Source organism: Protopterus annectens, chromosome 7.part0 (genome assembly GCF_019279795.1).
Source record: "Protopterus annectens isolate FY-2018-M chromosome 7.part0, PAN1.0, whole genome shotgun sequence".
NCBI classification, from domain to species: Eukaryota; Metazoa; Chordata; order Ceratodontiformes; family Protopteridae; genus Protopterus; species Protopterus annectens.
The window spans coordinates 1703828503-1703842984 of record NC_056739.1 but is presented as its reverse complement, the minus strand read 5'-3'; the positions used below and the strand labels follow the sequence as shown (position 1 = coordinate 1703842984).

At 39.2% G+C, this 14482-nt stretch overlaps 1 protein-coding gene across 1 annotated transcript in view; it reads left to right on the top strand.

Annotated features, from left to right (window-relative positions):
* The first annotated feature begins 2149 nt into the window (after nucleotides 1–2149).
* The window catches only part of PELI3 (pellino E3 ubiquitin protein ligase family member 3), a 265116-nt gene continuing 252783 nt past the window's right edge, over nucleotides 2150–14482 (top strand). The window contains exon 1 of the mRNA XM_044078219.1: nucleotides 2150–2316. The gene's annotated coding sequence lies outside the window, so the exon portion shown is untranslated. The remainder of the gene's footprint in view (nucleotides 2317–14482) is intronic.

The following is a 14482-nucleotide window of genomic DNA, read 5'->3' as shown; positions in this document are numbered from 1 at the left end:
AAAGTACTCCAACTATTATTTGGAAAATTAGAGTCTTCTTTCAGTGCTCCTTGCATAATCAAGCTTCGATATTTGGCTGTTGCCCAGCCTTAAGGAAGTCAAGGGAAATAAAGGCTTTTACCACCACTGTAAGATCATCCAAAAGATCAAAGGTGTCTCTTAACATTTCACAATACTCTCTTAAAATCTGCACACAGGCTTTCTCCATCTTTAGAACAATTTATGGAATAATCTGCTAGCTAAAGTTAAAAGTATAAACTCCTTAAACCAGTTTAGCTCTTCCCTGAAAACTCAACTGTGTTCTGATGCAAGATGCAAAAGTAATATAGTTACAACCTAAGCTAGTTATGTATACTGCAGCACTCACATTTCTTATGTTTTACTCCAGTTTACTGACTCTTGCAAAACATCCTTATGATATTTAAATGACTTGCAAAAGTATGAAAGGCTCCTTTTATGCCAGCAGCATGTTGTCTGTTTAAATGCTCCTGATGAACAAATGACATGTTAAGTATGTTGACTGTTCTGTGGTATTTAGACTTGCAACAACATGCATATATGCACATGATGCATTAGCTGTATGTGTTGATTCTTTTAATTATATGCACTGGTTGTAACTGAAAAAAGGAATGTAATAGCCTAGTCCACTTAACTGGCAAATGAGTGTTTTTAAATATTTTTTAAACTTTCCACCACACATCTAACATCTAAAAAATGTAAGCATGGGCCAGAAAGATGAATCATTTACAGGTAACCTGTAAATGGTTCATCTCCCTGGCCCATGCTTACACTTATCAATGGTATCAGAACTTGTCAGAGATTTGGGATGCATGGCTACGCTTAAAACAGTTCTTGTGATCATTAGCCTAGTAAACACCTATAAACATATGAACCTATAAATATTTCAGTTGCTAAAAAATACATTTTAACAGTGGAGGAAGCAACTGTGGTAAATAGTTATTCTGTTCCCTTAGGGTTTCAGTTAATGTTGCCCTCTCAAACTCTGTTCTTGAAGTCAGTTGAATCTAGGACTAATTCTACCCACAGAAAAATAACATGACTTTATTTACCCCAGCTGCCAATTCAGTTTTGTGTATTTTGTGGTTCATGACATTTGAGGAAGTGACACAGTATGACACTTTGGTAATCAAGGAATATGCTCAGTAATTGTTGAAAATTATGTTTAAGTATTAGAAAGTTTTGACTTTGAAAGTGAACTACCCAGTACTGGTGTCACATTTGTGTTTCTGTTCAGCTTTTCAGTTTGTTACCATTAATTTGATTTTACTGGACTGTTGGGTAAAAAGGACAATCTGAAGAAAGAGTATAGGTAGTCCTGTCAGTAACGCAACATTGCCGGTCTAAAAATAATCTTGAACGGATGTTCATATCTAGGTGAACTAATGCACCAAACCACTGCTTCCGGATTGTCTAAAAAAAAAAAAAAAACGGTAAAAGGTTGTGGTCCGGAATTTAAATTTTGTATTCTTCGTGCATGTTGTTGTCTCCACCGCACATGTAACATCTAAACAAAATCTAATAAATCCTCAAAAACGTGGTCTCCATACACTTAAGTCAGCAACACATTTTCAACTTTTTAACTATAAAAAGGCTCTTTTTAGGGGTGCATTAAGTACATTAGTTCAGACATCTCTAAACATCGTGTGCTCTTTGAATAAGAAAGATCCCAGGAGATGTTCAGAAAAAATATACCAATTTCAATGCACTGAATATGCCTGGCTACACCCTTGCAGTAAATCACTGCACTTTATATTTGGGAAAAGATTTTATTCCAAGTAAAGGTATGTTTTCCTTTGGAAATGTCACGCTTTCCCATTACGTTTTCCTTTCACTGTTTGTATGAATCCTTTAATCTTAAAATGGAAAGTGAACAAGCTAATGTAGAAAAGCCCCATATCTGTAAGGTTAAATAAGGTAACCAAAAGAGCTCCTCCGCATCTCCATTTCTAGGATTTTCCGTGTGATACCCCACCTGCATAACAATAAGCATCTCCAGTCCTCCCTCGTTTTGGTGATGTATTAATGAACTGCACCACTGGGACCCAATTAGCTATTCCAGCACTGGGCGCGTGCGTTCCGTCCAGTGGGAGGTCTGGGTGAGGCTGTGGGAGAAGGAGGGGCGGGGCTTGGTTCCTATCTGCCTGTCTTCCTCCCGCCCTCTATGGGAGTCCCATTGTAACGGTATAGCGGCTGACAATGAGACGGCAATGCAGGGCTATTCATCCTCCACGTACTGCAATCCGACACGGGTGGACCGAAACGGCACAGGATCATCACCCCAGCCCAAAACAAAGGGTACTCTTAGATTTATAATCTGAGGCTTATTTTATTGCATTTTGCACATTAGCCCCTTGTAAAAGTAATTGTTTTATTTAAGGTGTTTATTATTAACTGATTTTATTTGAGGAGAGGCAAGGCCGTTGATGCTTATGCAGGATGAGAGTATATACTGTGCACGACACTTGTCTACAGCAGACACCATGCTTGTCATCACATATTGACATGTTTGTTTCTTTTAACGAAGATCACTTGTGATAACATTGTTATTTAAAGAAGTCGCTGATGGGAGTCATTGCAGTAATTTAATTTATAAGACACTGCGCACGCAGTCTGATCCAGGAGTTTCCTATTCTCATTGTTATTTCATTTTGCAGCAGTCGTCTGCTAAATGAGTCGTTTAGTAAATAATTTAAAGGAGGACCCAAACCTTCATCCAACTTACTAGTCCTTACCTGTGTTATGATGTGAGGCAGTTGGGACTCACTCACCCCCTTCCTGCGGACCTGCAACGATGGCCAGATGTTGCGCATTATTGTACCTTTATTGCCACCGGCAGCGTTTTGATCTGGTGCGTTTCCATTCCCATTTGGGCTGATTTATTTGGACAGTCTGCTTAATCCTTGTGTTAGATCAAGATCGTTGCTCAGGAATGACTTGTGCCATTTTTATTTTGTAGAGTTCCGCGAGTGGATGTTGGCAGAGTGCCTTGTTTTGTTTGCTTTGTTCTTATTTGCTTCTTGTTTTATAGGCGCGCGCACACACACACACACACACACACACACACACACACACACACACAATATGTACCTGTTATTTAGGAGTGTATGTATACTGGTGGCTATTCGATGTGTACCTGTGCCTGTGTGTGTATATACAGAGCTACGCCAATATGTGTGTGGTGGGCCTGACGTGTAAGACCTTTGGGTATTACTCATTTAATAGTATGCTTTCAGATAGATCTTAGTTTTTTATTATCTCTTTAAAAGACTTGCAGGAAGCATGACATGAGGCCTGGGAGTCCAGCTTGTTACTAGTTTTAGTCTGTGGATACGAGGTGGGTGCTGTCACTGTGCTTCCACAAGTAACATATGAAGAAGTATGCTGAAAAAATGAGTAGTAATGTACTTCTCATTTTCTATTTTGTCATATCTCAGTATGCATATAATTTCACATGTGCTCCATTTAATTTAAAAATAAAAATAATCTGTATGTTTGTATGTGTGCCAGGCACTGTAGCCCAAATTATTTTCTACTGAATATCACTAAGGGAAATGTAGTTTTCTTAATTTAGAATTATAATGTATTTGGACAGGAGCAGTTGTAGTTTGCATGTTTTTGATGGTGATGTTCCTGACCCTTTAGCCTCCTGATCACAGTTTCCCCAAAATGTGTTTAGCTAATTTTCCTGGCAGATTTGCTGCAGATGAGCCTGTGTCTCCTTTTTTATACCAGCAGGACAGCTATATGATTTGTCATGACTAAGTCGGAGATGTGTAACTGTAATAAAATAGTAAATACAAAAACTAGCAGGGTAATATTTACAGCCTGATTTGAGGAAAAAAAGGTTGCTAGGTCATCTGTTTCAGAAGCGACAGCCATAATACTGTTTTGTAATTTTAAAAGAGTACAAAGTGTAGGACACTTTGAGTTGTACTTTCTTTTCCTTTTAAAATCATTCTCTGGATATTGTATATCTTTTTGTCTACTTGTCACCCAGATATTTTGCTTGAATAGTTAACTCTACTAATTAAGACTCTACGTTTTCTGCTGCAGCTTGTGGAACAGTACTACTAGTTTGGTTAACTGAGTACCATGAGTCGTTTTTTTTTGGGGGGGGGTCATTAGTTTTAAATAAACAGTATTTTTATAAAGTGGTTATTCATAAGTCCATTATCCAACACCAGCTTATTGAGTACACAGTTCCTTAAAGAAATATTGTGTGATGAGGGCAATTCAATCACTTACAGGTTTAAGGTACCTTTCCCTGAAAGCAGGAGGTGATGCATGGCAGCCAATTTCACCTCATTTCTGTGGTTATGTTTATGTTAATTTTTTTTCATTTGTTAATTGGGCTAGAACACTTTTATGCATTTATTTATTTGTGAACTATATGTGGACTAGTGAAAAGACCCTTTTCAGCCATGATCCAGGCCCAGAGCTTGAACATACATACCGATTAAGAAGAATAAAACTGTATAAAACTGTAGATAAATTAGAGAAATATGGAATACGTATGCAATGGCCTTCTTCAGGTTCAGCTAAGGAATAATAAAAAAACAGAAATAACTTGGACATTTTACCATTTACTCAAATATACAAATCACATTGCATTTCACAGTATTTTGAAGAAAAAGACATTTGTAATGACACAGTCTTGGCTGTAACAATATAGGACATGCATTAAAGTTGTAGGGGAGAACAGGGGAGCATATAATATTTACAAAATTTGCACAGTTTTACAGTTTCCTGGTTCTGCTGAACAGAAGGAGGAAAAGCAAAAAGTACAAAAATAAGCTATGAGGAAAAATATGTTGAGATAGAATAAAATCCGGCAGTGAAGAAAATATAAGGCGCTCAGTGAAAGAAGATGCTGATCGAGTAGGCAGTAAATGAGCTATAGAAAAGATAGATGATGGAGGGATGGCTAGAGGAGTTATATAAAAGAAAAAGGAGTAATGGGGATGTTTGCTATTTTTTGCAGTAATAATGCCTGCTAAAATGTGGACAATGAATGTTAGAAATAATTTGGAGTATGTGATTAGTGTTACAAATTTGTAGGTGACTCTGCTATTGGAAAAGCACTTACACAGGGATTTCTGAAGTAGGTAATTTATGAGAGTGAATATGAATTCAAGTTACAAGGAGATGTATTTCACATCTAATGGGAAGAAATCCTGTGTTTCTGCAGCTACTACTGAGAAACAGTGGTATACAGTGTGTTATGTGGAGCCTGTAAACAGAAGGTAGTGAATGAGTGAGATCGAAGTTTGTATGTAGGGGTACATTTAGTCTGCATGGTAGAAGGGGGAAGTAAGTTTAATTTGATTGATTTGTTGATGATAAAGGTGTAAATAGATTGACTCTTTGGTGTACAGGGAGCAAGTTTACTTTAATTATAGAAGAGTAATGATGCTTTCTTTGAGGAAGCAAAATAATGAATGTGCAAAACTACTTACAGTGGATTGTAGCAAAGATTAGTTTATTTGGAAACTAAAGCTATACTGGATAAAGCTCATCTCAGAGTTGGGCAAGAAATATTCTTTCTGAATTGCCATTCTTCCTTCAAAGAAGAGGAATTGTGATATTTGCTTAGCCCAAAAATAGAAGTTGGCTAATTTTAGATTTGGTAATAAAAGTATGATGTTATAAGTTAAGGCTTTGGTCCAACCAGACACCTAGGTATCTGATGTACAGGATAGTTTCATTTTATTGTAGAGGAAGTGGCAAATATTTATTATTGTGGCCAATCTTTTGTGTTCCAAAATCATGGATTTAGATGCTTTAGCATTTAGTATATGTTTGTGCTCAGTTAGCCATGTAGCGGGTTAAGTATGGGAGAAAGAAATTACCCTTGTGGGACATCATTTGAAAGGGGGCAATATATGATGTAGAGGAACCTACTTACTAGATGATTGGCCTTTGTCAGATTAATAACACGTGCCCCTGTAAGGAGTCCTTTATTCAAAATGTTGCAGGATGTCATCTGTAAGGGAGAATAATGCTGTCACTGTTCTCCTACCAGACCAAAGTCCATCCTGATGCTGGGATTGAATATATTCAGATAGTTGACCTTTTATATTTTTTCAAATATTTTTGCAAGAGTGGACAAAATAGAAATCTGCCTAAACGTATTCTTACAGGTAAGTTTGATGAGCTTTGATGTTGTCTGACAATTACAAGCTTCTGTTCTGCTCATATGACATTACTGGGGAGGCACACATTCTGCTGGTATGGTATTATTGGGGAGGGATACATTGTGCTGGTATGGCATTATTACGGGAGACACATACTGGTGTGATATTATTGGGGATGCATGGAGTCTGCTGGTATGGTATTATTGGGGAGGCACACTTTCTGCTGCTCTGGTGTTATTGGGGAAGCAGACACTCTGCTGGTATGGTATTATTGGGGAGGCACACATTCTGCTGCTTTGGTGTTATTGGGGAGGCAGACGGTCTGCTGGCATGGTGTTATTAGGGAGACACATATACTGCTGGTATGTTAGTATTGGGGAAGCACACACACTGTTGGTATGGTTGTTGGGCAGGCAGACATTCTGGTGGTATGGCATTATTAGGGAGACACACATGCTGTTGGTGTGAGATCATTGTTGAGGCACAAATTCTGCTGGTATGGTATTGGGGAGGCATACATTCTGCTGGTTTGGTATTATTGGGAAGGGTATGGTATTATTGGGGAGGCATGGAGTCTGCTGGTATGATATTATTAGGGAGGCACACATTCTGCTGCTTTGGTGTTATTGAGGAGGCAGACGGTCTGCTGGCATGGTGTTATTAGGGAGGCACACATACTGCTGCTATGATAGTATTGGGGAAGCACACACATGCTGTTGGTATGGTTAATGGGCAGGCAGACATTCTGCTGGTGTGGCATTATTAGGGAGACACACATACTGTTGATGTGATATCATTGTAGAGCCACAAATGCTGCTGGTATAGTACTGGGGAGGCATACATTCTGCTGGTTTGGTATTATTGGGAAGGGTATGGTATTATTGAGGAGGCACAAATTCTGCTGATATAGCTTTATTGGGGAGGCACACATACTGATGGTCTGGTATTATTGGGGAGGCATACATACTGCTGGTATGGTATTGGGGAGGGTATAATATTATTGGGGAGGAATACATTCTGCTGGTATAATAGTATTGGGTGATATGGTATTATCGGGGAGGCAGAGAGTCTACTGGTGTGGCATTATTAGTAAGGCACACATTCTGCTGGTATGGTATTATTGGAGAGATACACATACTGCTGGTATGGTATTATTGGGGAGACACACATACTGCTGGTATGGTATTTTTGGGGAGGCACATATAGTACTAGTATTGTATTATTTGGGAGGCACACATTCTGCTGGTATGGCATTATTGGTGAGGCAGACATTCTGCTGGTATGGTGTTATTGGGGAAACACATACTTCTGGTATAATTTACATTGGGGAGACACATTCTGCTGGTATGGTATTGGGGAGGCACACATACTGCTGGTATGGTGTTATTGGGGAGGATCACATACTACTAGTGTAGTATTTGGGAGGCACACATTCTGTTGGTATATTATTGGGGAGACACATTCTGCTGGTATGGTATTGGGGAGGCACACATACTGCTGGTATGGTATTATTGGGGAGGCACGCATACTACTAGTGTTGTATTATTTGGGAGGCACGCATTCTGTTGGTATGGTATTATTGGGGAGGCACACATACTGCTGGTATAGTATTACTTGAGAGACACACATTCTGCTGGTATGGTATTATTGGGGATGCACACATACTGCTGGTATGGTATTATTGGAGAGACACACATTATACTGTTATGGTATTATTGGGGAATCATACATACTACTAGTATGGTATTATTTGGGTGGCACACATTCTGCTGGTATGGTATTATTGGGGAGGCACACATACTGCTGGTATGGTGTTACTGGGGAGGCACACATTCTGTTGGCATGGTATTATTGGGAGGCACAGATTGTATAGGTGGTAAATTAGAAGTAAGTGATGAGTGTTTAGATGAGTGGCCAAGTATATATTTTTTATTTCTACAGCCTTTGCCTTTATTACTTTGAATGTGGATGTAAATAGTACACAATTATTTTGGTATGAATTTTGTGTATTTGTAGGTGTTAAAGGAAGTGAGAAAACTGTTTAATGATATCATTCTGGTAAAGGGTTTTGGAAGAAACTGTTATGTAGTCAGTATTTATTTATTTTTTCATTGCAAGGCAAAAACTGTTTTGGTTTCTTTGGAGAGAGGTGTGGGATGCCTTTGGAGGTTATGCTTATGTCTTTATTCTGATTTTTGCCAAGTTGAATGAACTTTTGTCCCAAATGCAAAGAAGGAGAAGCTTTCCACTGGTGCTATCCTTGATCTATAACTTTAGATATGGTTTTTATTTCCTTGGTGACCCAGTGTATTTATGAATTCTGTAGACTTTGGGAAAATATTTGTCCTATACATACATTAGTATGTTCATAACTGAAAAATATACTTTGAAAAGATTGATCCTATATTGATAACTGATAGAATATACTCCCAGTTGATTCAGAGATCTCAGTATTTACTACTGAAGTGTTATTCTGAACTTGAGGTCAAAAGGTATTAGTGTTGTAGTTTTTTTGTAGGGGATTTTTAGTTAATGCTTCTAGAACAATGGTCAATGAAGAGTAGCCAAAGAAGAAATGTTGTTTGGAATGTTTATGATGATAAGGTGAAAGAGGGAATCATTTCCTGATTTAAAGTAGTCTTTGATATGGTTTCACATAGCAAACTGATGAATGTACTACCTGACTTGAATCGTAGTCCAACTACTATTGCATGGTTCTAGGACTACTTAACTAGCAGACAACAAGCAGTGCAATGGCAGCAAAACCTGTCCTCCTTCTACCTGCTACCATAGGAGTACCTCCAGGATCAATCTTAGGTCCCCTACTATTTTTACTTTTTACTAACAAACTTCACACTCCAACACAGCATCCTTCTATCATACAATATGTTGATGATGCCACACTGATACGTGCAGCTTCATCGCTACATCAACTACAACTAACAACACAAGATGCTTTCTCAAAGGTTGAAATATGGCTATCTAATTCTCAACTAATACTAAACCTCAACAAAACTAAACTCAGGATTTTTCAACTCACAAGGCACACTGTGCCCCTCCCCACTTTCAATATCTTGTCCTTGAATGACTCCATCATTTCACCTGTGACCTACACTAAGCTGTTTGGAAGTACTTATTGATAGCAATTTAAGATTTGACATTCATATTGCACAAACAATAAAAAAGTGCACAAAAAACTAAGCACCCTATACAAAAACAAACAAAATCTCACTAATTATATAAAAGCAACTATTGCTCAAATACATCTCATTTCATTTCTTCTTTATGCCTCTCCAATTCTCATCAACCTAAGGAAATCAGACTTAGCTAAACTAGAATCATGCTATAACAAAATAGCCAGGTTTGCCACTGACTCTCCATTCAGGTCACATCAATGCATAGCACTCAGGAAGCTTAACCAGTTAGAACTTCGCCAGTTACTACTCTATAACCAACTCGTCACAGCCCAGAAAATTCTACACCACCCAGAGAAGACCCCTTCCCTCTAAAATCTCCTACTCCTTTACTCTTCTTCTTCTTCTTTTGGCTTTTTCCCGGTTAGGGGTCGCCACAGCGGATCACCTGTCCGCTCATGATTGGCAGTGGAGTTTTACAGTGTCGAGTTGCCAGCCCGGTGCCCAACCTTCCACAGAAGACACACACACGCACTCACACCTAGGGCCAATTTAGTGTGTCCAATTCACCTGCAGCATGTCTTTGGGATGTGGGAGGAAACCGGAGCACCGGAGGAAACCCACGCAACCACAGGGAGGACATGCAGACTCCGCACAGAAGGCACCCCAGCCGAGGATTGAACCAGAGAAACTCTTGCTGTGAGGCGACAATGCTAACCACTGCACCACCCTCCTACTCCTTTACTCTAATAACCGCAATTTACAGTCAAGGAACCAAACTCTGTTGACATCAGCTAAAGTCAACAATGCTGTAGGCAACTTCCTGTGCTCTAACTATAGCCAGAAACTGGAATAAACTCCCTGCTGAAATAACTACTGTTAATAACCTATCCCACTTTAAAAAGATACTTAAAGCTCACCTTTTTAAACATTGGTTATGCTGATGCAGTATCCCTGGACAAACATCAGCGTTCCTTAAACACGCACGATACATTTTTCTTTCTTTGTTTCTTTTAGCAGAACTGAATTGTAAACTGCCTCAATTTACAAATCCGGCATAGACCTCTCTTTTTTAGCGATTTGTAACTCTTCCATATCTTATCTGACTGTAATTAGTGCATATAGCTATGTGTACTGTATACACGTGTTGTATATACTTAGCAGAATGCTTCTTTTAAGTACTACTCTGTAATTGTGTTCACTTTGATATTTTTTCTTATATATGTTGTTGTTGTTTGTCTTTCGGCTTTTCCCGGTTAGGGGTCGCCATAGCGGAACTTCGGTCTGCTAATGATTGGCAGTAGATTTTTTCACGAATGCCGAGGTGCCAGCTCGACGTCCAACCTTCAACGAAGGCACACCCATTTACGCATGTCTTTCGAATGCCCACTCATCCGTTGGGAGGACATGCAGACTCCACACAGAAGGCACTCCCTGCACTCCAGCCGACAATTGAACGGGATAACCTCTTGCTGTGAGGCAACAACGCTACCGCTGCATCACCGCGGATTTTTTTTTCGGTGGTACAGCGGTAGCGTTGTTGTCTCACAGCAAGAGGTTCTCCTGTTCGATTCTCGGCTGGAGTGCGGGAAGTGCCTTCTGTGTGGAGTCTGCATGTCGTCTCCGTGGATGGGTGGGCGTTCGAAAGACATGCGTAAATGGGCGTGCCTTCTTTGAAGGTTGGACGTCGAGCTGGCACCTCAGCGTTCGTGAAAAAATCTACTGCCAATCATTAGCAGACTGGAGTTCCGCTGTGGCAACCCCTAACCAGGAAAAGCCGAAAGACAAACAACAACATATATAAGAAAAAATATCATTACAGAGTAGTACTAAATAGTGCTGTGTAATTGCATCCTTTTTGCAATTTTTCTTATGTATGTAAATGCTCACATTTTCCATTCTGTGGAGGTTTTCTCCCCGGACCACCACTGAAAAAGGACTTGTGTCCAGATGGACTTTCCAATAAACAGATGAAAAATAAAATAAATAAATAAAATAAGTAGATCTTTTGTTCTTTTAACAGTTTAGTGAGGCCTTGGTCCATAAGTAAGTAGAGAGTTTCCATGTTGGCAGGGTTAAGGAGGTGTATGTTAAAGTCCCTTTGAATAGTTATATCCTTGAACGGCCATGAAGGTGGCAATATTTCATGTATAAGTTACTTAGACTTAATTTGCATAGAAGGAGATATCTGCAAATAGGATAGAAGTGAGTAATTTATTTCAACCCATGATTCTGTAATACAGAGTATGTCAGGGGACAGGGTTATAAAGAAATCATGAAATTCTCCTTGTTTTTCATTAAACATCCAGTATTGTGAGGGCCCATCTTAAGCAGTGAGTGCTGGGGCAATTATTATTATAAGCTACAAGAGAAGAATGCTGCAGTCCAGAATTAATTTTGAGGTATTTTCAGTTTAGAAGGATGTTTATAACAGGAAAATTGTTGTACTGGTCTTCTTAGTTTATTAGATGATGCAACTAGTGTAAAAGTTGGTGCAGGGATATTTTCATTTGGAGCTGGTGTTTTTAGGTTGGTATATTTTTGATGAGCCAATGAATGTACTAGTGGTTATGGAAAAGAGTTTTATCAGTTCTTTTGGGAAGTCATATCATTTGAAAATTAGTGAGTTGCTGGCAGGAAAAATATAAGCAAAAGATCAGTAAAAAAGGGATGAGTGCTTTTATTGTGCTAAGTAGTAGAGCTGCATTTATTTTAGGTTGGCTGACTTTTAGAAGTTTTGTAAGAAATTTGGGAATTTTTGTAACCTTTTACTCCTACTGGCTATCAAGCTTACCCCAACTGTAGGCCATTATCCTGTTAGCCATAGAGGTTGCCTGTACCCTTGCTGGAACCTACTAATGTGTTTTCTTGTAAGTTCTAGCCCCCTCCCATTGGGCAAAGTTTATGTAACCCATAGTACCAGCAGGGCACTACAGCTAATCATGCATGTGCACAGGCTGAAAGAAGCTACCCTTTTCACCATTTAGTAATCTGAGTGCATGTCTCATGACCTTGTTACTGATCCTTCTCCAAGGCACTGTGTTAGAGTATAGCTCTGTTCTGTTTCCTTTCCCCAAAGACAGGTATGTTCATCCTTCCTACATCAACTCCAACAGGTTCCCTTGCCTCTAATCGAACACAAGTTGCCTGCATCATTGTTATTCTAATCAAACATGAGTCACCTGGAACATTCTTAGAGCTTTATTCATGTATGTCAGTAGAGTTTCCTAGATATTACATCATTTTAATTTTCTACTCATTTAATTAGTTAATGATAGAAGTTGGTAGGTGGCACAGTGGCACAGCAGGTAGTGTTATTGCCTCACAGCAAGAGGTTCCCCGGTTCAGTTCTCGGATGGGTACCTTCTGTGTAGAGTCTGCATGTCCTGCCTGTATTTGAGTGGGTTTCCGCTGGGTGCTTCGGTTTCCTCCCACATTCCAAAGACATGCATTAGGTGGATTGGATACACTAAATTGGCCATAGGTATGAGTGTGCTTGTGATTGTGTTGTGGAAGAACTACTGTGGCATGGATAGCCACCTGGCGGTGTAAACCTTGGCTTTAGATGATTGTTACTGTTGAAGTGACACCCCAACCCCATGTGCAGAAATGGGAAAAAGGGGTTGTGGATGAATCAAAGTTGTTTGCCTAGGCTGTGGTAGAGCAATGCTGAGTGTGTTCTAAAATGTATTAAAGTCTAGCTGCTGATGAAGTTATGAAATATGATAGATATTGCTTGCTGTGTGAATTTGTTTGTCATGTAACCATTAATCACTAGGGCATTATTTTTGATTATTCCCTCTACCTGGAAGGGAGTAATGTAAAGTAAGACATGTTATATTGTTGTAGCAATTTTGGTCTGTTAATTTAAGTGGGAGGGTTAGATTGGGAAAACACAGGTGAAATTGCTTGACTAAAACCATAGAGAGTGGTGGAATGGCCAGGGAATGAAACACAACATAACATAGCTTTAATGCAGTGGAAATCAGTCAGTCTGGACATGTGCAGAACTGATGAAATCTGGCAGATCAACGATGATCCAGGTAAGCCTGCAGAGACTTGCAAACAAACATTTTTGTGAAGTATAAAACAATACAACACAGAATACAAGGTTAAAACAGGATGTTAGCTCAGTATCTGCAAGAACGGCAAACTGTGCTAAGTACTAAAAATGGGCAGAAGAGGGGAGCGATTGAGCATATAGACATAACTGCCAGTATCTCTTTGGCAACACACTGTGAGACTATATGCACAAGTCTGAATACAACTGGAAGACCAGATTAATTAATATAATGGGGACACAGTAAACAAATTCCTGCAGGGCAAAGTAATATTTTTAAGGAATGTGTTATATAGAACAGGTCTTTAGCAAGAGTGCTGCCCTTCATAGGATTGTGCTTATGGAGGTAGGATACTGAATGCTGTTTCCTACAACAACAACAGACCAGAAAGTCTTGTATGGCTCATGCCTCATTATAAGGAGAAAAGTGATAGTGCAGGTGACTTCATGTCACTTAAAATGGAAAACTCCACCTTAGAACTCAAAAAACATGTTTTTTTATTGTATCTTTGTTTTCTGAGCTATTTTAATGCCTCAAAATCATCCCATGTTCTTCTTTTATAATTTTAATCCATTTCCCACAAAATGACGGCTGATGGAGCCTGCCATGGTAACTTGATCTTGTTTTCTTGCTTTCATTTCTTCTTCCCAGAATACATTTCAAGTCCTCTTTATATGAGTCATGCCAGACATAAGGAAGTGGTAGTGTTGTCTCATGCCGGTAAGATAGAATGGCAGGAGTCTGTAGCACTGTAATCTAACACACCTTCTGTAACAGGCCTGCTTCTATGTTTCCTTGACAGACCCTTATTTATGTGTTTGTTAGAGCTTGTTCTATGCTATAAATAGCTGTTAGCTACTTCCAGCAAAAGAAACTAGGTAAATAGCAGGCTTTTATAAAGGGATTCTTTTGTACAAGTAATAGTGGAATTGACAGACCTTCCCCCACACTCTCATCCTGAGGTGTGAAAACTCTCGCTGTAGTAAATGATCCTTGCTGTATCATGTACAGGTGACAAGTACTATTGGAAAGGACTCCAAAGTAAGTCTGTCTGCTACATCCCAATGCTTTCAGTGGGAAGTTTTTTTCTCTCTCTCATGAAGAATTAAAATACACTTTACTAGTTCCGTAA